Below are 24,531 nucleotides of genomic sequence, written 5' to 3' on the forward strand. Positions count from 1 at the left end.
CTTGGTGCGATACTGTTCCAGGAGAGTCCTCCAGAACCTATTGGTGAAGATCTTATCTCGATCTGACGGTCTTCCCCGCACTCGAACCACTTGTTCGAAGAATAGCTTCGCCACACCTTCCGCATCCACCTCCGTTGTGGTGGGTATGAAATGTGCCATTTTCGAAAATCGGTCCACCACCACGAATATCGCATCAAACCCCTCGCTTGGGGGGAGTCCCGTGATGAAGTCCATCGTAAGACATTTCCACGGACGATCTGGAATTGGGATGCTTTGCAAAAAGCCCCCACTAGCCTTAGTCACGGCTTTTACCTGCTGATATGTTGGACATGTCTTTACATAGTCTTGGACGTCCTTAGCCATATCTGGCCAATGGTACTTTCTCTTGAGTAAGCCCATTGTCTTGGGCACTCCGCCGTGTCTCGCAAGAGGTCTGTCATGACACTCTTCTAAGGCTACCTTCCTTAGTTCCCCTTCTGGAACATACACCCTCGTTTGCTTGTAATAGATGAGTCTATTGTGTTCCGCATAGCCTATTTTCTCTTCCGTTGGCAGCTCACCTCTCTGGTGAGCTTCCCGTGCCACTAGATTCCTCAGCAACACTTCTTGTGCTAGACCATCGTTCTCATATGCTGTCCGCACATCGTCCCAGAAGGTTGCTGTTGCGCTGGATATTGCCAACCTCAAGCTCATTTTTCGACTTAGCGCATCCGCCACGATGTTGCTCTTCCCGGGCTTGTACAGAATTTCACAATCAAACTCGGCCAAGGCATTGGCCCATTGACCTTGTTTCCCTCTCAGGTCGGGTTGTGACAAGAAGTGTTTCGTTGCCATATTGTCCATATAAACCTTGAAGTGTCTCCCAAGGTAGTGTTGCCACTCCTTGAGCGCCTTGACCACTGCAAACAATTCCTTCTCGTGGGCAGGCCACTTCCTTTGAGCCTTGTCCAACTTCTTCGAGAAGAACGCTACCGGATGGTTGTCCTGCTTCAAAACTGCGCCCAACGCAAAGTCCGAAGCATCTGTTTCTACCTCAAAGTCCTTACCAAAGTCTGGTAATGCCAATACGGGAGCCTTCTTCAACTTCCCTTTGAGGTGGATGAATGCCGCCTCACATTCCGCTGTCCATACCATCTTCCCTTTTCCTGTTTGATCCGTTAAGGGCAGGGCTACTCTCGAATAGTGTCTGATAAACTTTCGATAGTAGTTGCATAGCCCCAGGAATGCCCTCAACTCGTGTACATTCGATGGTCGCTCCCATTCCTGGATCGCTTGGACCTTCTCCGGGTCCACCTTGAGCCCATCCTGGCCCACCACATGCCCGAGAAACTTTACCTCTTGCTGAGCAAAGTCACATTTGCTCTCTTTAGCATACAGTTTATGTTCCCTTAGTTTCTCAAACACCTTCGCCAAGTGTTCGGCATGCTCCTCTAGCGTCTCGCTATATATCAGGATGTCGTCGATATAGACAACTATGAAGTGATCCAGATAGGGTACAAAGATGTGGTTCATCAGTGCCGAAAACGTTGCCGGCGCATTGCATAGCCCGAAGGGCATCACCAGAAACTCGAAGCTCCCATACCTCGTTCGACAGGTTGTCTTCTCGACATCTTCCTCAGCTACTCTGATCTGGTAGTATCCTGACCTTAGGTCAATCCTTGAGAAGTATTTTGCCTTGCCCAACCTATTGAACAGGTCCTCAATCCTGGGCAAAGGGTACTTGTTCTTCTTTGTATACTTCTTGAGCAACCGGTAGTCTATGCACATGCGCATAGATCCATCTTTCTTTTTCACAAATAACACCGGCGCCCCATACGGCGACTTGCTCAACCTAAGATACCTTTTGTCCACTAACTCCTCTAGTTGGCGCTTGAGCTCTTCGAGTTCTTTCTCGTTCAAACGATAGGGGGGACGAACCACCGCCTCAGCACCCTCGACCAGCTTAATCTTATGCTCTATCGGTCGTGCGGGGGGCAACCCCGCCGGTAACTCCTCCAGCATGGTATCCTGGAATTGGTCCAACACCCGTTGGATCACTAAAGGTACTTCTTCCGTTCCTGTCTTTTTGTCACTCTTCACCGAGATGCTGCCTTAATTCCTTTAGTGAGTTGTCCTCTCGTGGACACTAGGTTTAAGCAAGATTCTTTGGCCTTGCTTTGCCCTACCTTTAGATCCTGGGCCTCCACCCTGGACCTTCTTCCTTGGGCATTTGTCAGTACCACAAGGTTTCTACCTTGTCCATGCAGGGCTACCACGAACCGATTGAACCAGTCCATTCCGAAGATCACGTCAAATCCCGCCATGTCTAACACGGTGAAATCCATGTCTACTTTCCATGTCCCTACTTCGACTCTTGCTTGTCGAAGTACCTCATCGGTGCTTTGGCTACCTTGAACAAACTCTATAGTCCTTGGTTCGCCTAGCCGCTGCACCATTAGTCCAGCTTGCCAGACTATGTCTGCAGCCACAAAATTATCCGAAGCACCCGTGTCAATAAGGATTTTAACAAAGCTACCTCCGAGCTTTCCCCGGAGGGCTAGTAGATGTCGCGAACGACTCTCTACCAAAGTTGCTCGTGTAATGAGTAACTTTGAGTTAGGGATTGGATCACATACCTCAATTTGGACTTCACCCGACTTGATGGCCATATTGGCTCTGGCCTTCTTCGGGTTGGGACATTCCCTCGAAAAGTGTCCCGCTTCACTGTAGTTGTAGCATACGTTGTTTCCCATGCTGCTATACGACTTGACCTTCTTATCCGTGGGTTTGTCTCTTTTCGCTTGACTCCCCCACGTACTCGCTCGCTGGCCACCGGATTTGCCTTTCCGGAACCCCGAGGACTCATTCTTAGAGAAACTCTTTTTGAATTTCCCTCTGCTAAACGTTCCCCTTGGTTTAGCCCCTTTGCTAAACGTGGATCCCGACCCCGTTGTGTTCCCCTTTCGCAGGTTATCGTTAAAATGCACCGTGATGGCCGCATCCAACGCTTCCTTGTAATTGGTCGGGTTCCACCGCATCACTTCACCGCGAGCCCAGGTTTGTAAACCTGATATGAAGGCATGGAACGCATCTATATCCCCCATGTCCGTGACAAGTATCCTCTTTGCCATAAACCCATTCACATACTCCTGAATGGTTTCGGTCTACTTCAGCCTACTCAGCTCATCCCTTAGATGCAGAGTAGCATTCAGAGGAACGTAAGTTGCGCGGATCCTCGCCTTCATCATTTCCCAAGTGGCCACCGGTCCTTCGTTGGCCTCTGTCGTTCTCCACCAAGACTTGGCATTATCTGCCAAGTATGGTTTTGCACATGGGACCTTCTCCGAGCTCGGTAATCGCAACGCTCGGAAGTAGTCCTCTATATCGTAAAACCAATCCTCCACCACCTTATAGTCGTTCACTCCCTTGAAGACCGGTGGGGGCTTTGGTTTGTACTTCGGAACTGCCTGAGGGACTAATTCCACTTCGGTTTGTTCGACCTTGTCTGGTTTTACCTCAGTCCCTGCCGAAGGGTCCGCACCTTCTGCGCTGCCAGCATCCGCAGTCTTTCGCTTTTTCTTCCGCTTCTCATCACGCTTTAGCTTGCATACGAGAGTCTCTAGCAGGGCATTGGTCTGTGCCAATTGTCCTTCTAGAATGTCCAATCGAGCCTTAGACGACCGAACCTTGCCACCGGACTCCTGTTTGGAAGTTTCCTCACTGGAGTTCTCCTCATGCAAGGATTCCTCATCCATAGCCTCTTGTTCGACCGGAGGCTCTAGCTCTAGTGGAGGTTCCGTCTCCGCCTGGGTTCGCTTACGCCCCGCCCTTGCCATCTCCCAGCAATCCGCCTCTATCCTTCGTTAGAACTGAGGAAAAGGCTCTGATACCAAATTGTAAGCCACAAATTTTTCCTTTCCAATTTGCCAGCTTACCTCGTCTATCCGACCAACTTTGCCTTGGTTTGTGCTAAGTTCCCTCGCCAAGGTTCTCGCCTATGGTACCAGCTCCTACTTGGTCCTACTTGGTTTCAGCTACTCACTGCACGAGCAACGGAGTGTTAGCCATCCATCTACGGATTCCCAAATCTCTCCCAATTCCCCTCCCCGGGCTAGACTGGACTTAAGGTTCGGCTACTGTCGCGAATGTGACTTCGGGTATCGAAAGATACTTGTCGGCTAGTACTTACGGACTCTCTCTTCTTACTGCCACGACGGCAGGAGGTCGGTACTGCTGGTTCCCTTTATGGTCTCCGCCCAAGCTAGTTGAGAAATTGGTCAGCAAATGTGCACTTAGACCGGAAGGGCACTAAGGAAGGAAATCCTAAACTGTCATTAAGTCAAGCATACTTGACACGGTGATGAGAAACTCATGATATTGACTTGCACTTGCTAGTGTTGGGAACCCCCGCGATATTGAGACTAGTTCCTCGATATTCGCTAGATGATAGCTTACTGTGTTTGCCAAACACCCTCGCTATCACGCCCTTTGTGTTAGTCTCGTTTCGGTCCCAAATGCTATTTATGGAAAGTGTCTAGATTCGCTCATTTGGCATATCTACGGAATGTAGAGGTCAGTCTGAACACAATGGTGTTCGTCCCGTGTCCAAATTCGCAATCTAAGGCCATTCCATATTTAGTAAGTTTCGAACTTGTCCCAGAGACTAACTCCTGGTACTAAGGGAGGCTTGGGGTGAAAGCCCAAAGCGTGTGTCCCTCAAGGGGGGGGGGGGCTGTGGGGGGTTCCAAATGTATAGTAGGGATAGTGGTTGGAATGCATGTCCGACCACTTAAGACATTAGTTTGGCTCCCACTGGGCTGTGTCGCTCCTTGTTCTGCGTCCGGCTTGGGTCTAAGCCCAAGCTCCACGCTGCTCTAGTCGGTGGAGTACCCTCCTCCTCGCGTTAGGCCACCGGTATGCCAAAATTGTGCCAGACTCCGTCTGACACCATTTTGCGTGTAGGTGCTGGATACGGGGAGCTGGTGCTCGTGGGATTGTACCGGACCCTCATTTCATAGCGCTACGGGCTTGGAGTTCGGCTCCAAATTTAGGTGCGCTACATTTGGTATCAGAGAATTGTCTCAGCGATTTCTATCCAACTTTTGTCGGATTTTCTGACTCAAGTTGCATACGCAGAGACTTTTCTAGTAGATCCGAAGCGACCTGTGTAGGATTAGTTGGATTGCACCATTCGGTAAGAACGTTGTATGCATGTTTAGTTACTGATAGAGGCATGCATGCAGCTAGCAGGATGGTGAAGAGGAACCATGCTGATGACGCTGAAACCTCTAGACGGGCAAATCAAGAGGAGGAAACTCCTGCTAGAGATGCTGCGGAAGGGGCTGAGGCCGAGTCAAAAGAGGATGAGCCAAATGCTGCAGCACTGCAGCGCACGGCTCATGAAGTCGAGATTGAGAATTTGCGAAAGGAGATTTGCAAATTGAAGAAGGAGAACAAGAAGAGGAAGAAAGAAGCTGAGGTAATTAAACCAGCTAAGCCTAAGCAACCGGACTCCTCTTCAAGTTCTGAGGACGATGAAGTTCTGCAGCCACCCCCGGTTGCACGAGTTTCAAAGTTCAAGCCTCCAAAACCACCCAATTTCAGAGGCATGCGGGACTATCAGGTTTTGGAAGACTGGGTCTACGATATGGAGAACTACTTCATAGCGGCAGACGTAGATGATCGTACGAAAGTTGCGTGCGCGCAATCCTTTCTCACCGATCATGCCAAAACTTGGTGGCGCCAGGTGTGCCGAAAAAGGGCAGACTAGAAGTTGGACCAAGATGCGGTCTCGTATCCGTAAGGAATACTTGCCGGATGATCTTGGTCTGAGACTTCGCGCAGAGCTGCGGCAGTTAAAGCAGCGAGGGGACCTTATGCATTACGTTAATGCGTTTGCTCAGAAGCGCATTATGATTGCAAATATGAGTGACGAAGATGCTCGGAGTTATTTTCTAGAGGGTTTAAGTTCATTTTCTCGCAATGAGATTTTGAAGTTTAAGCCGAAGACTTACCTGGAGTGTAAGGAGGCAGCACAGCAAGTTGCCTTTAGTCACTCGCTCATGGAACAATATCAGCAACCTTATGCTGGTAACTCGGATAAGAATAGGAATTCTGGGAATAAGCAAGGTGATCAGAAACAAAGGGTGGAAGGTAGGTACCACCCTGGGGGCTCACAAACTACGGTGAATAAAGGTGGTGGTGGTTGGAGACCACCAGCAGCTTCTTCTGGTCCTAGGCCCTCTGTTCCTCCTCCTGGTGGGTACAAGCAGCAGCAACCTACAAAACCTGCTCCTAGCGGAATGGGTAGTGTGGGTCATTGCTTCCATTGTGGAGAGTCGGGACATAGGTCCTCGGAATGTCCCAACAAGCATAAGACAAGGTCTCGGGTTAATGTCATGAGGGAAGACGGTGGTGGTGAAGTTGAAGGGGTTGACGAGTTGGTCAATGCAGACTATGAGGAAGAAGAGGTGAGTAACTTTCGTTGCTTTCCTCAAGCTTTTCTTGCAGTCAACGCAAACACTGATCCGTTGATGTATCTGGTAGGCTTTGTCCGTGGACACCGAATCCGAGTGATGATTGACACGGGAGCTACGCACAGTGTGATATCCGAAGACTTAGTTAAGTTGTTAGGATTGAATGCTGAGCAAATGTCGCCTATGCACTTCCGGTTTGCGGAAGGTGGGCAAGTAGCCAGAAAGTTTGTGAGTGATGTTCCAATAAAGATATCCAAGTGGAAAGAAAGAGTGGACTTGGTAGTGTTGAAGATACCAGATTTTCAGATGGTGTTTGGTATGGATTTCTTCAACAAGTATATAAAAGGGATTTATGGTGCTGGACAAAGTCATATCACGTTGAAGTCAGAAGGACATCCTGATGTATCCTTTCAGTTGCAAAAACGTTCCTCAAAAGATTGGGATGCAAAGTTCCTGACTGCGAGGGCCGCTCAAAAAGCAGCTAAGAGGGGATGTCAGACCTTTTGGGTTCAAGTGATGGAAACTGAGGGTATTGGTGACTCAGTTCGAATCGGCGACGGGGTTGATCCCGTACCAAAGAAGATATTGGAGTTGTTGGCGAGGAATCAGGATATCTTCCCGAAGGATTTGCCGCCAGGGCTACCTCCTAGCCGTGAGGTTGATCATCGGATTGAGGTTATTCCGGGTTCTAAACCACCTACAAAAGTTCCATATCGGTTGAACATCAAGGAGATGGCTGAACTCAAGAAGCAACTCACGGAGCTTCTTGACAAAGGTCATATCCGACCAAGCAAGTCACCTTATGGAGCGCCAGTCCTTTTTGTTATGAAAAAGGATGGAACCATGAGGATGTGTATTGACTATCGGGCACTCAACAAGATCACGGTTAAAAACAGTTATCCTTTGCCTCGCATTGATGACTTGTTTGACCAACTCTTAAAGGCTAAGTATTTTACGCGACTTGATTTGCGGTCCGGGTATCATCAGATACGGGTGGCAGATCAGGATGTGGAGAAGACAGCCTTTAAGACTCGGTACGGATCTTATGAGTTCCTTGTCATGCTGTTCGGGTTATGCAATGCTCCGGCAACGTTCAGCACTATGATGGATAGAATATTCGGAGATTATTTGGACGCATTTGTTGTCCTATACATCGACGATGTTCTTGTCTTTAGTGAGACGTTGGAGGATCATTTGAAACACTTGGAGCTAGTGTTTCAGAAATTGCGCGAACACAAACTATATGCTAAGGAAAGTAAATGCGCTTTTGGTCAATTGCACGTAAACTTTCTCGGACATATAGTTGGTGGTGGCGTGATTGAGGTCGATCCAAAGAAGGTGGAAGCGGTGAAGTCCTGAGAAGTCCCGACCACTGTATCAGATGTTCGTTCCTTTCTCGGTTTGGCGGGATACTATCGCAAGTTTGTCCGCAATTTTGCAAGGATTGCTCTTTCGTTGACTGAGTTGACAAAGAGTAGTATTCCGTTTCATTGGACACCAGCTTGCCAGCGTGCTTTTGCATGGTTGAAGGAGATCTTGACTACGGTTCCTGTTCTTAGGATCCCAGATCTTGATAAACCTTTCGAAGTGCATTGTGATGCATCTGGCTATGCTATCGGTGCCGTGTTGCAGCAAGATTGTGACAAAGCGGTTGGTGTTACGCTAAGGCGACATGGTTGTCCCGTTGTGTTTTATTCCAAGAAATTGGATGAGACCCAACAAAGATGGCCAACGCATGAGAAAGAGATGTTTGCTATAGTGTCGGCCCTGGAACACTGGAGACACTACTTGGGTGGACATACCAAGGTTTATACAGATAGTAACACACTGAGCTACTTTGCTACGCAGCCTAAGCTTACGCTGAAGCAGGTTCGTTGGCAAGAGAAACTTGCTAGATATGATATTGAAATCATATATAAACCTGGTAAGGACAATATTGTTCCGGATGCGTTGAGTCGTCAAGCTCAATTCCGGGCAATATCGGCAATCAGTTCAGACTGGTTGGAAGACGTTCGGGCTTCGTATGGGAGTGATCCATTGGCGAAGACAATCTTACGCCGTGCGGAGTTGTCGAAGCAGAGCTCTGGTAGCGAAGCAGCGAAAGTTGCTAGTCGCACTAATGCAAAGCTTCACTTCTTAGTTCGGGATGGGCTTATATTCTATAAGCAAGAAAGATTGTATCTTCCCTCTAAGGATCTTCAGCAGTTATTTCTGCGGGAACATCATGATGTTCCAGCAGCGGGACATGGTGGACAGCGAAAGACTCTAGCTTCATTGAAAAAGGGATTTCATGGCCATTTCAAAGTGTGACACTTGATTTCGTCACTTGTTTGCCGAAGTCTAAGGGTTATGATACTTTGATGGTGGTTGTGGATCGGTTGTCAAAGATTGCACACTTCATTCCAACTGTGGGAACAGTAAATGCGAAACAAGCAGCAAAGCTCTTTTTCCATGAAGTAGTGCGAGTTCGTGGTCTTCCTGAAGAAATGATCTCAGATAGAGATTCGAGGTTTACAGGGAAGTTTTGGGGAACCCTATTCCAGTTGTTTGGTACCAAGTTGAAGTTTAGTACGGCTTATCATCCTCAAACTGATGGGCAGACCGAACGTGTGAATGCTCAAGTTGAGGATTATCTGCGGTACTATGTCGCGGCGGACCAACGCGACTGGGTTGAGCATTTGGATACAGTAGAAATTTGTTATAACAACACATTTCACAGCGCTATAGGCTGTTCTCCATGGGAGATGTTGCAAGGAAATGCTCGTGGGGTTCCTCAACAGATCGTTGTCCCGAAACCAATGACCAAAGTGTTGGTCCCAGCCGTTGAAACTTATGCGGAGCAGCTACGCCAAGGTTGGTCTAGAGCTACTGAGGCGATGGGCAAAGCTCAGGATAGGTATCGACGTGATAAGGATCAGCATCGTCGGGATGTATCCTATCAAGTGGGAGATCAGGTGTGGCTATCTTCCTGAAACTTGAATATTAAGGGTTCTTTGTCTCGGAAGCTCTTGCCGAGATATGTTGGACCCTATCGGGTGTTAAAACGTCTTGGTGATGTATCCTATCAGTTGGATATTCCAGAAGAGATGTTCAGCCTTCATGATGTGTTTCATGTCAGTTTACTGGCCCCATATCATGAGGATCCTAGCCGCTCTAGGAATGTTCGTCCAGCTCCGGATGTTATTGATGGTGAACCGGAGTATGAGGTTGAGGCCATCCTTTTGTCTCGTAAGGCACGTGGTGGTCGTGCGAAGGAATATCTAGTTAAGTGGAAAGGTTACCCGACTTGTGAATCAACTTGGGAACCTCTTAGTAATCTTGTACATGCCCGTGAGCTTGTCACGGAGTATGAGAATAGTAATAAAAAATAGCTTTTGTAAATCTTGTAATAAATCTTGCAAATTAATAAAGTAAAATATTTCTATCACTTAAAGTGTCGTTTCTCTCGATCATTTGTACTTGGGTCAGTTTTGGCAAGCTGACTTCGGCACTTCGGTGCATGGGTCCAATCCATAACCATGGGGATAACTATTATAGACTAATCACAAGTCCCCGCCTCTCTCTCGATGTCTCATTTTCCAAAAGGGGCGTGGTCGTGTAAACAACTTCATCTGCCAGTTTATAATAGTTGTCTAAATCTTCCCGACGGGGTTGATTTCTTGCTCAGGGGAAGTTGGGCCTCTGGTCTTCTCCCTATATCCCTGTGGGCAGGGATGTATCATTCCTTTGTAAGCCGAGTGGTACTCGGAGTAGCAAGGGTGGCTAACTCCGTTGGTCATTTCCTTGTCGGCGACGGCCGGAGGGTGTCTGAGTCTTAGCGTCTTTCGACGTAGAGGAGAGGTCGTTCCATAACTCAGTGTGTTTCCCACATAGTGTGCCTTCCATTAACTTTCGGAGTTGTTTCCTTGACGGTTTGCTAGACTCGGGTATGCATCGACGAGGATGTCGATCTTCCCCAAGGGGGGGAGAGTGTCGCGAATGTGACTTCGGGTATCAAAAGATACTTGTTGGCTAGTACTTACGGACTCTCTCTTCTTACTGCCACGACGGCAGGAGGTCGGTACTGCTGGTTCCCTTTATGGTCTCCGCCCAAGCTAGTTGAGAAATTGGTCAACACATGTGCACTTAGACCGGAAGGGCACTAAGGAAGGAAATCCTAAGTTGTCATTAAGTCAAGCATACTTAGCCCGGCTTTTTAGTTCTCTTTTGCTCTGTCTTACACTGGTTTGGCAAGAACCCTCGCGTATTGAGACTAGTCCCTCGATATTCGCTAGATGATAGCTTACCGTGTTTGTCAAACACCCTCGCTATCACGCCCTTTGTGTTAGTCTCGTTTTGGTCCTAAATGCTATTTATGGAAAGTGTCTAGATTCGCTCATTTGGCATATCTATGGAATGTAGAGGTCAGCCTGAACACAATGGTGTTCGTCCCGTGTCCAAATTCGCAATCTAAGGCCATTCCATATTTAGTAAGTTTCAAACTTGTCCCAGAGACTAACTCCTGGTACTAAGGGAGGCTTGGGGTGAAAGCCCAAAGCGTGTGTCCCTCAAGGGGGGGGGGCTGTGGGGGGTTCCAAATGTATAGTAGGAATAGTGGTTGGCATGTCCGACCACCTGAGACATTAGTTTGGCTCCCGCTGGGTTGTGTCTCTCCTTGTTTTGCGTCCGGCTTGGGTCTAAGACCAAGCTCCACGCTGCTCTAGTCGGTGGGGTACCCTCCTCCTCGCGTTAGGCCACCGGTATGCCAAAATTGTGCCAGACTCCGTCTGACACCATTTTGCGTGCAGGTGTTGGATACGGGGAGCTGGTGCTCGTGGGATTGTACCGAACCCTCGTTTCGTGGCGCTACGGGCTTGGAGTTCGGCTCCAAATTTAGGTGCGCTACAGCTACACTCCCCGCAGGCACAAGCAGCCAAGCACACCAAGCCTCCAGATTCCTAACACCCCTTGGTACCACAAGACTTGATCATGGGACCCTCTAAATCCCAAGCCTTGGGTGCAGCACTTGCTTCGGGACGTCGGTGCGAAACACCATGGCCTAACGGCCCGGTATGGGTACCTCTACCCCCCACTTCCATCTCGAAGGGAAGGCCCAAGCCCTTAGGAAGGGCGAGGACCAATGAGCCACAAGGTACTCAAGTGGGGCACCACTCCACATGAGCCGGGAGCACCGCAGTCGGTTTCCCTTTCGGGAGTGGGAGCTGCTCTTGAGCACTTCCCTGGGTGGCCCCTCCGGCACCACGCAAGCCCATGCTCACTCCCACCCAAGGCCCCTCGGCCCCAATCTCAACCTCAAGTCGGTTTGGAAGCCCTACTGGAGAGTTCCTTCAAGACTGGTTCCTGGACCTCACTATCCCTACTATACTTTTGGAACCCCCTGCAGCCCCCCCCCCCGCCCCCCCCTGGGAGACACACGCTTTGGGCTTTCACCCCTTGAGCTGTATTAGTATGTGGACTTAGTCTCGGACTCGATCTCGGACTCGATCTTGGACCTGATCTCGGACTCGACTTTGGACTCGACCTCGGACTCGGTCTTGGACCCAATCTGGATCTCGGACTCCGTCTCGAACTCGGTCTCAATCTCAGTCTCCGATTCAGCCTCGGCTCGATCCCGGACTCTATCTCGAACTCGGTCTCAGAGTCGGTCTTGGACTCGATCTTCGACTCGGTCCCATCCGATGAACTCTTTGTCATTTCAGTCAAGCTTTCGGGGATCCTTTAGCCTACGACATCTCGGGGAGTCGGTTCCTTACTCCCCCCCTTCCCCCCCCCCCCCCCCACCTTGAGGAACACATGCTTTGGGCTTTCACCCCAAGCCTCCCTTAGTACTAGGAGTTAGTATCTGAGACAAGCTCAAAATTTACTAAATATGGAATGTCTCTAGATTGCGAATTTGGACACGAGACAAACATCATTGTGTTCAAAACAATCTCTATATTTCATAGATATGCCAAATGAGCAAATTTGGACACTTTTGATAAATAGCATTTAGGACCAAAATGAGATTAACATAAAGGGCATGATAGCGAAGGTGTTTGGCAGACATGGTAAGCTATCATCCAGCGATATTGAGGGATTAATCTTAATACGTGAGAGTTCTTGTCAAGCTAATGCAAGACAGAGCAAAAGAGAATTAAGAGCCAGGCCGAGTATGCTTAGCTAGAAACACATATGAGTTCCTACTGTGAGACACAAAATCCCTAGGCCCCAAAGTGGAGCTGGAAATGGTGCCACGTGGTAGTGGCCAAAGTGAAAGCCAAACGAGCGTAACACGTTTGGACTAAAAGCTCCGACTTGAAAGGTCGAGAGTGGGAGTGGAACTCCCAACAAAGTGCTCGAGGAACAAGCACGAAGCGAGCAATAAGCGAGGCTCCAAAAAGGGACCCAAAAAGGACCAACACATGACACGTGGAAGTGTCCGAGATGGAGTCCGAGACGGACCCTAGTTGGAGTCCGAGATGGATCCGAAGTGGAGTCCGATATGGAGTCCGAAGTGGAGTCCGAGATGGAGTCCGAGATGGACCCGTAGTGGAGTCCGAGGTGGAACAAGACGGAGGATGGAGTCCGAGATGGAGTCCGAGATGGACCCGAGATGGACCCGAGATGGAGTCCGAGATGGACTGAGACGGAGTCCGAGATGGAGTCCGAGATGGACCGAGACGGAGCCCGAGATGGAGTCCGAGATGGAGTCCGAGGTCGAGACCGAGACCGGGACCGAGACCGAGACCGAGACCGGGACCGAGACCGAGACCGGGACCGAGACCAGGACCGAGACCGAGACCGAGGCCAAGGCTGAGACCGAGCCCAAGTCCGAGTCCGAGTCCGAGTCCGAGTCCGAGTTCGAGTCTGAGAGGGTGAAAGCCCAAAGCGTTCGTCTCCCAGACCCTGGGGGGTTTGGTGAGCTCCAAAAGTATAGTAAGGGGGAGGACTGTAGTGGAGCCAGTTTGGCCAGGAAAGGCCAGTTCGGCCCAGGAAGGCCAGACCCAGTGTTGGGTGATGAACTGACCACTGGGAAGTCCAAGACTAGAGTGAATACGGACCGACAAGCGGGGTAGCTTGGTGAAGTGTTCAAGAGCTGGCTCTAGTTCCCCCGGGAGATCGACTGGCCGATGCTCCCAGTCCAAGTGTGGGTGGCACTACCTACTTGGATACCAGGCGTGGCTCAACGGAACCTCGCTCTAAGCCCATGGCTAGAGCACCTAAAGGCGAAAGGCGGGGAGAGTACCCAGGTGGCTCGCGTAAGGCCACGGTGTTCCAAAATGTTGTCCCAAAGGCCCAGACTGTGGAAAGGAAGAGGAGCAGTCCTCTGGGGTAGTGACCAAGGACACAGTCGTGTGGTGAGGAAGTCCCAGAGGACCGTGGGACTTAGTGGTCGGGCCTGTGGGCCTCGATCCAGTGGCAGTGTTGGCAAAAACACGACCAGGGGCAGAAAGGGACTTGGTAGGAACTGACAAAGGGACTTTGGGGAAGGCGATTCCCCAGGTCTGTGGGCATCCTAAGGATGCTAAGGTGTGGATCTAGGATGACCACTCATGGACAGATGGCCCAGTCTTAGAGAGACGGGATGGTGATGCAAGTGGCATTGGACCACTAGTGCAGCAAAGGTGAATGGGCATTTCCTTAGCGTAACGGGCCGAGATGTCAGTGGTACCTTTGGGTGTCGGTCTTGGGACCGGACACGTGGAGCACTTGGACCAGGTGCAAGTGTTGAGTGGCATGGATGCCATTCTTGGGGCTAGCAAGTCCCAAGTCCTGAATTGGACTTATGGAGGTTGTGAATGAGACTCCTCCAAGTGGTCGGAGGTGTGGTTAAGTGACTAAAGTAGATTGGAAAAATTAGTCACTTACACCTACCTTATGTCCATCTGGCTAAATACAGGTGCTAAGCCCAGTAAACTAACACTTAAACAAAAGGGGCTAATAAAAGGAATTAACAATACTAACCTCCTACCATCGTGGCAGTAAGGAAAGAGTGTCTGTAAGGATTGGCCGACAGGTAACTTTCAATACCTGAAGTCAGATTCGCAACACTCTCCCTCCCTAAGGAAGATCGACGTCCTCGTTGATGCATACTCTAGTCTAGAATACTGCCAAGGAAACAACTCTAGAAAGAAGTTTATGGTATTCATACTATGTGAGAAATGCACCAACTTAAATGAGTTAGGAGGCAGCATCTTTGCCTAACGCGGATGCGCTACTAGCTCAGACACCTTCCAACCGTCGCCAACAAGGAAATGACCAACAGAGTTAGCCACCCTTGTTGCTCTGGGTGTCACCCAACTTACAAAAGTGTGATACGCCCCTGCCTACAGGGACATAAAGAGAAAAGCCAGAGGCCCCAACCCTCATGAGCAAAGAAACCAAACTCGTCGGTAAGGTTTAGATAGACTACTATAAATGGCAGTTAGAGTTGTTTACATGGTCATGCCCTTTAAACGGAATAAGGAACATTGACAGAGAGGCAGGTGATATGATCAGTCGACAGTAGCTACCCCATGACTAGAAATTTCACCATGCACATAAAGTGCTGAAACCAGTCTACCTATTTTGGCCCAAACTCAAAGATCAAGAGATGGACAATATCAAAGTCATAAACAATGATATCTTAGAGACTTAATTATCAATCAATATATCTTAGTTTAGAACACAAAGGTATTCCAAGTAAGTTATCATCCAATAAACTAGTATTATAGGATAGGAACCACCAAGATCATTAGAATTGGTAAACACAGGATTCACCATTCAACAAAATTTAATAGCAAGTATATCATCAAGGAAATTCAATGATAAAGTTTAACTATCAAAGATTGCAGACAAAATGCTAAACAACTTACAAAAGATAACTCAAAGAACATAAAGTATCATTAATTGGCAAGCAAGATGCTCATGAATGTATCACCAAAGGAAATAACATTCCAATGTATCAGAACTAACTCAAGTAACAATTAACAGAATAGAATGAATGTGGTAAGACCAACAAATACCCATTTATGCCAACTATCACAAAAGCCAATCTGAATAGATCTCGGTCAATAATACTAAAGAACTAGAGTTGTCTAAGAAAGTTTTAGTAACATCCTACTGTTGTTTCAAACCCAATAGACCAATCCAGAGTAAACCACAAAGAACATATGATAATGCGAAAGCCAAAAGCTATCAAATAATACAACTAACCATCATAAAAGATCATTAATCATCCTATCAATGAAGAGATGCATAATCATTGTTAAAAAAAGAATTTACTATCCCAAAGAATAGCAAATCATTCTATATCAATAATAATCAAGCAAAATCTTTGATAAGGATAATCAATTATCCTAGATGATAGTCAATTATCACCAATGATTGCCATATGCAAAAGCCAATTTCAACATCAAAGCTAATAAGCTAAAATGCCTTCTCCCAACAACTTTTAACGAATGGAACAATAAGTATAAAACTCAAAGAACCAAAAGCTCGAAGAAGCCTATAGCTAAGTTTTGCTTAATAATGATTAAATAAAAATTCAAACATTCTAATATTGATCACTAACTCTTCCTCTTGTAAAGCTAGTATAGTTCACGACTAAATCACTTTTCAAGGAAAAGCTCAAAACTCAACCCCTACTAAACAATCTCATCGAAAACTTAACTAACTCAACTTGCCACTCAGTTCATTTGAATGTCAATACAGTTGTTAACTAGCAAATGCACGAATGCTAATAACACAAAGCTATAGCCAAATCATCAACACTATTTTCATCGAGACTAATGAAACTCAAAGTCAATCCTAAGGAGAAACATTTCATCTCACTTAAATCTCAACATCAATAATGTCAACGACAAGGCAATACTTCAATATCATTAACACTATAATAAAGCTAGAAGAAAGCAAGAGTGAATCACCACTCAAAGCTCTCTAGCAACCAAGCTAACCAAAATCAAAAATACTTTACTAAGTATCCAAGACTAATCCTTCAGCAAAACTTAGTTACAAATAACACTTCATCAAGGAGTGATTCACCACATCCAAGACTTAATGAAATCCAACACTATGAACTAAACACAACCAAATGACATCGACAAATGTAGAATTGACATGCCAACATGGAAAAACCATGTAAGTCTAATGACACGATCCTCCACAATACCATTCGGTAAAGCAAGCCCATCACTACTAAACCATCATTGAGTGAAGCAAGTGTCAAATAATCTTTGACGAAATCTACAAGCAATCACTAGTTGCAAAGCAACTAATAATCACTCTTCAACTTGCCTTCATAAGACCCAACACTAAACTCATGCCATTGAGTCATATACTTGTCTAGCATAAATATAATACCCCAGGTATAAGATAAAGGTTCATGGACAATCATAAACTAAATAATACATCTAGTCAATAGCTCTGAGTATATCTTGAAGAGGCTAGCTATGCATAACCAACACTTAGTCAAAACTAAAGTGAAGACTATGAGATGAACTCATATTGGTACACAACCTCTTTAGAAACAAAGCTATAGTACGGGTACTAACATCTCAACCTCAAACAACTAAGTTGGACATCACTATCCTCAGCCAAGGTGTAGGGCCACCAAGATCAAATCAAGATCAATGAGAGCTCACTACTCTCATAAAGTCTAACAAAATACAAGGTGCAACTTGCGACCAAGCTTGTTGCATTATACATATTGCATTATACATATTGTTGCGTTGTTGCATTGTTGTTTTTTGCGCATAATGCTACAGAAAAAAAGCACAAGGGTCACCCTTCTTAGAAAAGCATAACAGCCACTTTTCTACATTAACTCCAGACTCTATCCAACTCAATTGCTTTAGCCCCAAAGGTCAGCATCCCTTTTAGGTCGCATTATACAAACTACTTACTAAGGTTTAAGCCAACCGAAGTCAACTCCAACCCCTTCACTAGTTTGTATTAGCTTATGAAAACGAAATGGTTTTTGAGCAAAGTGATCAATAGATCAGCTATTAGAAAAGTCTAAGAAAATTTGTGGAAAATTTTCTATCCTAGAGAAAGAATGACTCTCAATCTAGGAATACAAACTTTCAAGACTCAACCAACTTCCTCCTACCAACAACTTCACATAAGTTCACCTCAACACAAATTCTCATGATCCAATAATATGCTTAAGCATTGAACATATTTGCCTCAAGTGCCAACTCAATCTGATAAAATGCAATATAAATGCCACTCTCCATCGATAGAGATTTACAACACCCAACACCACTAACTTTTGTTTACAACATAGACAAACTCATGCTACTTTCTTTCCGACCAAACTCAAAACTAATCCAACACCAAATTACTCAGGGAACAATAGCAAGGTTCCCTGGAAAAGAATTAAGCATTGCGTCCCAAGTCTTTAATAGCAAGCCTAGACAAAATGGTTTAACGCTTCACCACTATCCATCCTATGACTCACCACTTGTAAAACCATCATTTCCAATATGCATCAAGGTAGGAACTCTTGATTGCATATTGTGAACACGAGCAATGAGTCACACCTCATTGCAAATCATCTCTCCAAGAAGAGAAGATGCTTTACGTGTTTGATCCTTCGTCCCTGATAACTCTCTTTTTGGTCTCATATTTGACCCAACCTCAAGCTTGCATTCGCATTGCCTTCAGTTCAATCCAAGAAAAGTTTATGAGAGAGCACGGCAATAACTACTTGAATCAATAGACTAATCCCTATAATCTTGATTGATCCACTTATAATCATGCCTAAGAAGGATCCATTAGTGCCATGCTAAATAGCTACGGACCAGCCTATTTGCCACTCATAGCAAACCCAGGGAAGGTTTACTTTTACCCATGGTACATGGAATAACTCATGGAACCACCAATAAGCTAACATTAATCCTGCCAACTCAAAGTGCAACCTTGAGTTGCTAATGCACCTCACTCATGAGCCTAAGTGTAAACTCGTGCAAACAAAACATCTCAGTCCATCTTATGAGCCCAAGAGTACGCCATATAACATGATACAAAAATGTAACCAAATCTACCTAAAGAACGATTGCGAAATCTTTGCACCCAAACATGTACCCATTCAGATCATTGTTTTCATCTCTGCGTATGCAATGAGATTAGTTGCCCAATCTCATTGGATAGAACTCGCTGAGACAATTTCTCTGATACCAAATGTAGCACACGTGGTTTTGACCCTTTATCCTATGGTGATTTACCATAAAATAACACCACGAAGCGGAACCTAAACCTCTATGTGCCACATGTCCATAGGACAGTGGTGTGGAACCCAAGGTTCAGGGCCTTGGGCCACTGAACGAAGGAATGGTGCCAAACTCCCAAGCATAGAGCCAAGAAATGATAGAATCAGACCACGGAGCAATTGGAGGATATAGGTACTCCACCAGCTAGCATGGTGTGGAGTTTGGGCTTAGACCCAAGCCAGACGCAAAACAAAGATAGGCACCCAAGCAACAATTAAACTACGCCTAAAATTGGTCGGCCATGCCTAACCCTACCCACTATCCCTACTATACATTTGGAACCCCTTGACAACCCCCTCCCCCTGAGGAACACACACTTTGGGCTTTCACCCCAGGCCTCCCTTAGTACTAAGAGTTAGTCTCTGGGACAAGCTTAAAACTTACTAAATATGGAATGTCCCTAGATTGTGAATTTAGACATGGGACGAACACCATTGTGTTTAAAACAATCTTTACATTTTGTAGATATACCAAATGAGCAAATCTGAACACTTTCTATAAATAACATTTGGGACCAAAATGAAACTAATACAAAGGGCATGATACTAAAGGTGTTTGGTAGACACGGTAAGCTATCATCCAGTGATATTAAGGAACTAATCTCAATATGCAAGGGTTTTTGTTAAGCCAGTGCAAGACAGAGCAAAAGAGAACTAAGAGCTAAGTTGAGTATGCTTAGCTAGAAACACATAAGAGTTCCTACCTTATGTCCATCTGGCTAAGTACAAGTGCTAAGCCCAATAAACTAACACTTGAACAAGAGGGGCTAATAAAAGAAATTAGCAATACCGACCTCCTATCATCGTGGCAGTAAGGAAAAAGTGTTCGTAAGGAACGGCCGACAGATAACTTTCGATACCGGAAGTCACATTTGCGACTGTTGTCTTAAACGATATGGCATTCACAAGAGCAACAATTCACATTGGCCAACATAACCATCTAGTGGCGAGTGGGACATACTTGGAGACTTTGGATGTAGTTATATTTGTTGTTTCAAAAATAGTAGATCAATCTCCAAGAGTTTAACCTACAGTTATAACTACTAAAGCAGTAGATGAGTTGATTCTTCAAAATTTCTTACAATCAATTTTAAACACTATAACATTTTCACCCTAATAATTGAGCAAAGCATTGGATAGTCTTTTGGCACTTACCAATAAATGAAAGTAAGATTTAGTCAATTTAAAATATTATTTTGTATTTACTTTAAAATATTTTTGCAGGATGTGAATTGTAATAGAAAACTTTAGAAGAAAATCTCTCTTTTTTTTTGAGAAGTCCTCAAGTCTCAATGCAATTTTAAAGTTTAAAAATGAGTTTAACTACAACTTCTTTTAAAGCATTGCTTTTTTAGGACTAATCTAAGTTGAAGCCAAAAAATGATGTCATGTTTTCAAGATGTTGGTGGATGGTATTAAAAGTGGAGTTGATCTTGTTAAGTGAATGTTATCAAGTATAGATTTGCAATACTCTTGGATATGCTTTGATCATACACACATAATTCCTGAATAGTCTAAAATAACTCCCAATGTGTACAATCTAAGGTAAATATGCATTTATTCAATTATTATATTAATAATGTTCTTTTATGTAGAGCATAATCCTTAATAGTGATAATTGTTTATGAGATGAGAGGAGAAGACATGCCAGCTCAAGTTCTTTTTTGGACACTACTAAACAAAATATACTAAGTTGGAACAGGATCTTTAACACCACTAATATTTTATGATTTTGTGAGTGATGAAGTGCAAGCAAATTGATGAGCTATTAGAACTATCTACAATAGTGGTTTAGATAAGGTTTTAGTTGGCCAAGAGAGGAGTTGTTTTTTCCATTGGGAGTAAAGTCTACATGAACACAGAGAAATATATTCAAATTGAATACTATGATGAATATAAGTAATTGTACTAGAGTTTAAAATTTGCAAACACTTTAGAAAATGCAAAAAAGCAATACAAGTTCATACGTTTATAACAAGTTTGAGGTAATGCTTATGAGAAAGCAATTCCAAGCACAATGGTTTAATCTTTCTATTATAGATGAGTTATCAAATAGTTGCTACCTAAATTCTAACAATAAATTTTACCAAGAGTTACCATATGATGTGGCTAGCAAAAATAAATGGCTTTAAACGTGTATTTCTATCTAAAACTTGCTAGAATGATTTGGTCATTTTTATCCTACCGTAAGTTCCTGAGTTTAGACTTCGTAGGAGGTCACCCAACTCTATAACCTCTTGAGTTTGGATTTTTTAAGAGGTCAATTAGCCTTGTAATCTCTTGAGTTTGGAATTTTTGGGAGGTCACCTAGCCCAGTACTACTCAAACCCAAGGATACTTAACCCCAAATATCTTAAGACCTTTAATCGATTGGAAAAGGGGGTGCACTTTTATTCATGGGCCCTTTCCCTTTGTATTTGAACTTTATGGATTATCTTTTGAGTTGTTCCTTTTAGTTTCTTACATTTACAACAAGCCTTTATACATGCTTATATGAAAGGCTAGATTATAGGAAATAGACTGAATCTTAAAGATTTGATGGCACACTTATCTGCTATAACATCAATACGACTTCCTAGTCACAATCTCATAAAGGTGGTGGGATTAGCTTTAAATGATCTTGGAATTTGCTCTACAACAAAACCAATTGGGAATCTTAAAATTATCAGAAGGAAGCAACAAGCAAATGAGCTGATATAGCTAACAAATTCACACCGTCTCAAGTATGAGTATGTTACTAGAGAACAAAGAGAACCAATGCTTCCAAGCAACCAAAAGTTTAAATGCTTCCAAGTTAAAGAACAAAAGATTCATAAGATTGAGTAGGTTATATATTGTAGCGCACGTGGTTTTGACCCTTTATCCTATGGTGATTTACCATAGGATAACACCACGAAGCGGAACCTAAACCCTCTTTGTGCCACGTGACAGATGCCACGTGTCACATACCATGTGTCCATGCCACGTGTCCATAGGAACCCGAGGTTCAGGGCCTTGGGCCACTGAACGAAGGAACGGTGCCAAACTCCCAAGCATGACACCAAGGAGTGATGGAACCGAACCACGGAGCAACTCCCGAGCATATAGCCCAAGGAGCGAAGGGACAGGAGCCCGGAGCGACTTGGAACAGTCCTAGAGCAACCAGCATCCCAATGCCAGGACCAGCACGCAAAACGGAGCCAAACGGAGTCTGGTGCTATTTCGGCATACCGGTGGCCTAACGTGAGGATATGGGTACTCCACCAGCTAGTATGGAATGGAACTTGGGCTTAGACCCAAGCCGAACGCAGAACAAGGACAGGCACGCAAGCGGGAGCTAGACTATGCCTCAGGTTGGTCAGCCATGCCCGACCTACCCACTATCCCTACTATACATTTGGAACCCCCTACAGTCCCCCCCCCCCTTGAGGAACACACGCTTTGGGCTTTCACCCCAAGCCTCCCTTAGTATCAGGAGTTAGTCTCTGGGACAAGCTCGAAATTTACTAAATATGGAATGTCCCTAGATTGTGAATTTGGACATGGGACGAACACCATTGTGTTCAGACCGATCTCTACATTTTGTAGATATGCCAAATGAGCAAATTTGGACACTTTCCATAAATAGCATTTGGGACCGAAATGAGACTAACACAAAGGGCATGATAGCGAGGGTGTTTGGCAGACACAGTAAGCTATCATCTAGTGAATATTGAGGGACCAAACTCAATATCGCAGGGGTTCCCAACACTAGCAAGTGCAAGTCAACGAATGAGTTTCTCTAACCAGGTCAAGTATGCTTGACTAATAGCACTTAGGAATTCCGTCCTTATGCCCATCTGGTCAAGTGCACACGCGAGGACCAGTTTCTCAACTAGCTTAGGTGGAGACTAATAACGAGTCCAGCAATACCGACCTCCTGCCATCGTGGCAGTAAGGTAAGAGTGTCCGTAAGGACTAGCCGACAAGTAACTTTCGATACCTGAAGTCATATTCGCGACATATATTGACCTAGAGCAAGATTTACAGTTAAGTGTCTTGCTTGGATTGGAGGAAAATTATATAGTAAACAGATTACCATAAGAACTCTATACACTCTAGCACTTTGTTATTGGGGATGACAACAATATAGTAATCCTCCACAACACTGTGATCAGTTTATATGGTTCTATCCAACAGAAATTCTATAACATGGTCTGTTGCAGCACAAATTATCCAAAAACCAGAATATATACCATGCTTTATTTCGTTAAAGTGGGACTTATTCAGTAAAGTGGGACATTAATTAGCATGTGTCCACATGCCATTTCCTAGTACTTAATTAATATTTATTAATATTTCTATCAGTTTTTTAATTTATTTTTTTATATTTCACAATATTATAACACAAAATCATATGAAAAGTTTTTAATTTATAAATTATAAAGTTAAAACTTCAATTTTTTATTGTTGTTATAAAAATGGCATGTGGCCACACACTATAAGTGGGATAATAAAAAGTCCCACTTTAACGAAATAAAGCATTACCATGTACTTAGCCAATTGAAAAAGGGGTGAACTTGATGAATTTGGAGCTTCAAACTTTGGTTGAAGCATGTTTTAAATTTGAAGAGAACACTTTATAGTCACCTATTCTTAAGAAGTTATGAAAACAAGAAATAATAAATGTGTGAAGATTACAAATATTTGGTCAAAGGAAGCAAATGCAACATACTCAAAAACATTACAGTTGAAGGTAGAAGTTAAAAGTGTCAATATCAAGTAGCAGTATCGTCATCATGAATATAAAATTCTCAGTTATAGAATTGATATTGTAAATAGGAAGGTTTACAACATCAAAATCAACCAATTCCCAAATTGCACTTGCATATACTTCTTTCAATGTCAGACTTTTATCAAGTCTTTCATCCCTTGCAAGTATTATATTTTGTATATTGTATGCTTCTTAGGATAGATCCAAATGTTTAATTTTGGATTTGTCTAAATATGAAATGTTCATGATATTGAAAAAGAATTAGATATTGGTATTATATTCGAATTTAATATAAGATAAATAATTTTTTATTTATAAATTACATCTAAAATAACATATAGCATTTTTATAATAGGGATTTTATGTAAAATAAATTTAATATAAATATACATTATAAATTAGAGGTTTCTTACATAAATAATTAGTATAAATACTAAATATTAAATATTAAAATAATAATTTCTTCTGTAAACAAGTTGATAAGGCAAAACATCTATTAAATAGCAACTATTGCTACTAAGATTACAAATCTAAATATTACTAAAATTATTAATTTGATTTAAAATACCTATTTAATAAAAATATTATTACTAAAACCTTAATAAAATATTCTTTAGTGTGCCAGAATATTCACAAAATATTTTGTCGCTCCCTTAGCATTGGCAGATCCCCCTGGGGAGATGGACAATGGAACATAGATTAGTCCTCACGTCCTGCGCCAAAGGCTCCATCCCATCCCTCCTAGACATAAATCTATAGCCGGCACTGAATAATTCGTGTTGCTGCTCCACAGAGATGACCTTGCTGCCAGGACACATGGCACACAACACCCCTAGCTTCCATATCTCGAGGTAGTGGTTGAGCTTGCCAACGGTCCAGTGCTTACCACAGTGCACATCTCGCAGTTGTTCCATGCCTGCCAGTCGAGATCGTTGTCGTGCTCCACACGCGCAAACACCGCTTCAAAAGATTACAGCATCCTCCTTAACTCAAGGCTCATCCGCTACCAGCCATGATCTTCAAAGCTCGAATTCATAACTTTGATTGTGAGACTCCAGAAAGAACATGAACTCAAGCTTCGTGAGAAAAGGTATTGCCAAAGATTATGCCAAATG

At 44.4% G+C, this 24,531-nt stretch overlaps 1 pseudogene; it reads right to left on the minus strand.

Annotated features, from left to right (window-relative positions):
* The window catches only part of LOC9650545, a 31,738-nt pseudogene that overhangs the window by 6,841 nt on the left and 366 nt on the right, over positions 1-24,531 (minus strand).

The sequence above is a fragment of the Selaginella moellendorffii genome, unplaced genomic scaffold, assembly GCF_000143415.4.
Source record: "Selaginella moellendorffii unplaced genomic scaffold, v1.0 SELMOscaffold_10, whole genome shotgun sequence".
NCBI classification, from domain to species: domain Eukaryota; kingdom Viridiplantae; phylum Streptophyta; class Lycopodiopsida; order Selaginellales; family Selaginellaceae; genus Selaginella; species Selaginella moellendorffii.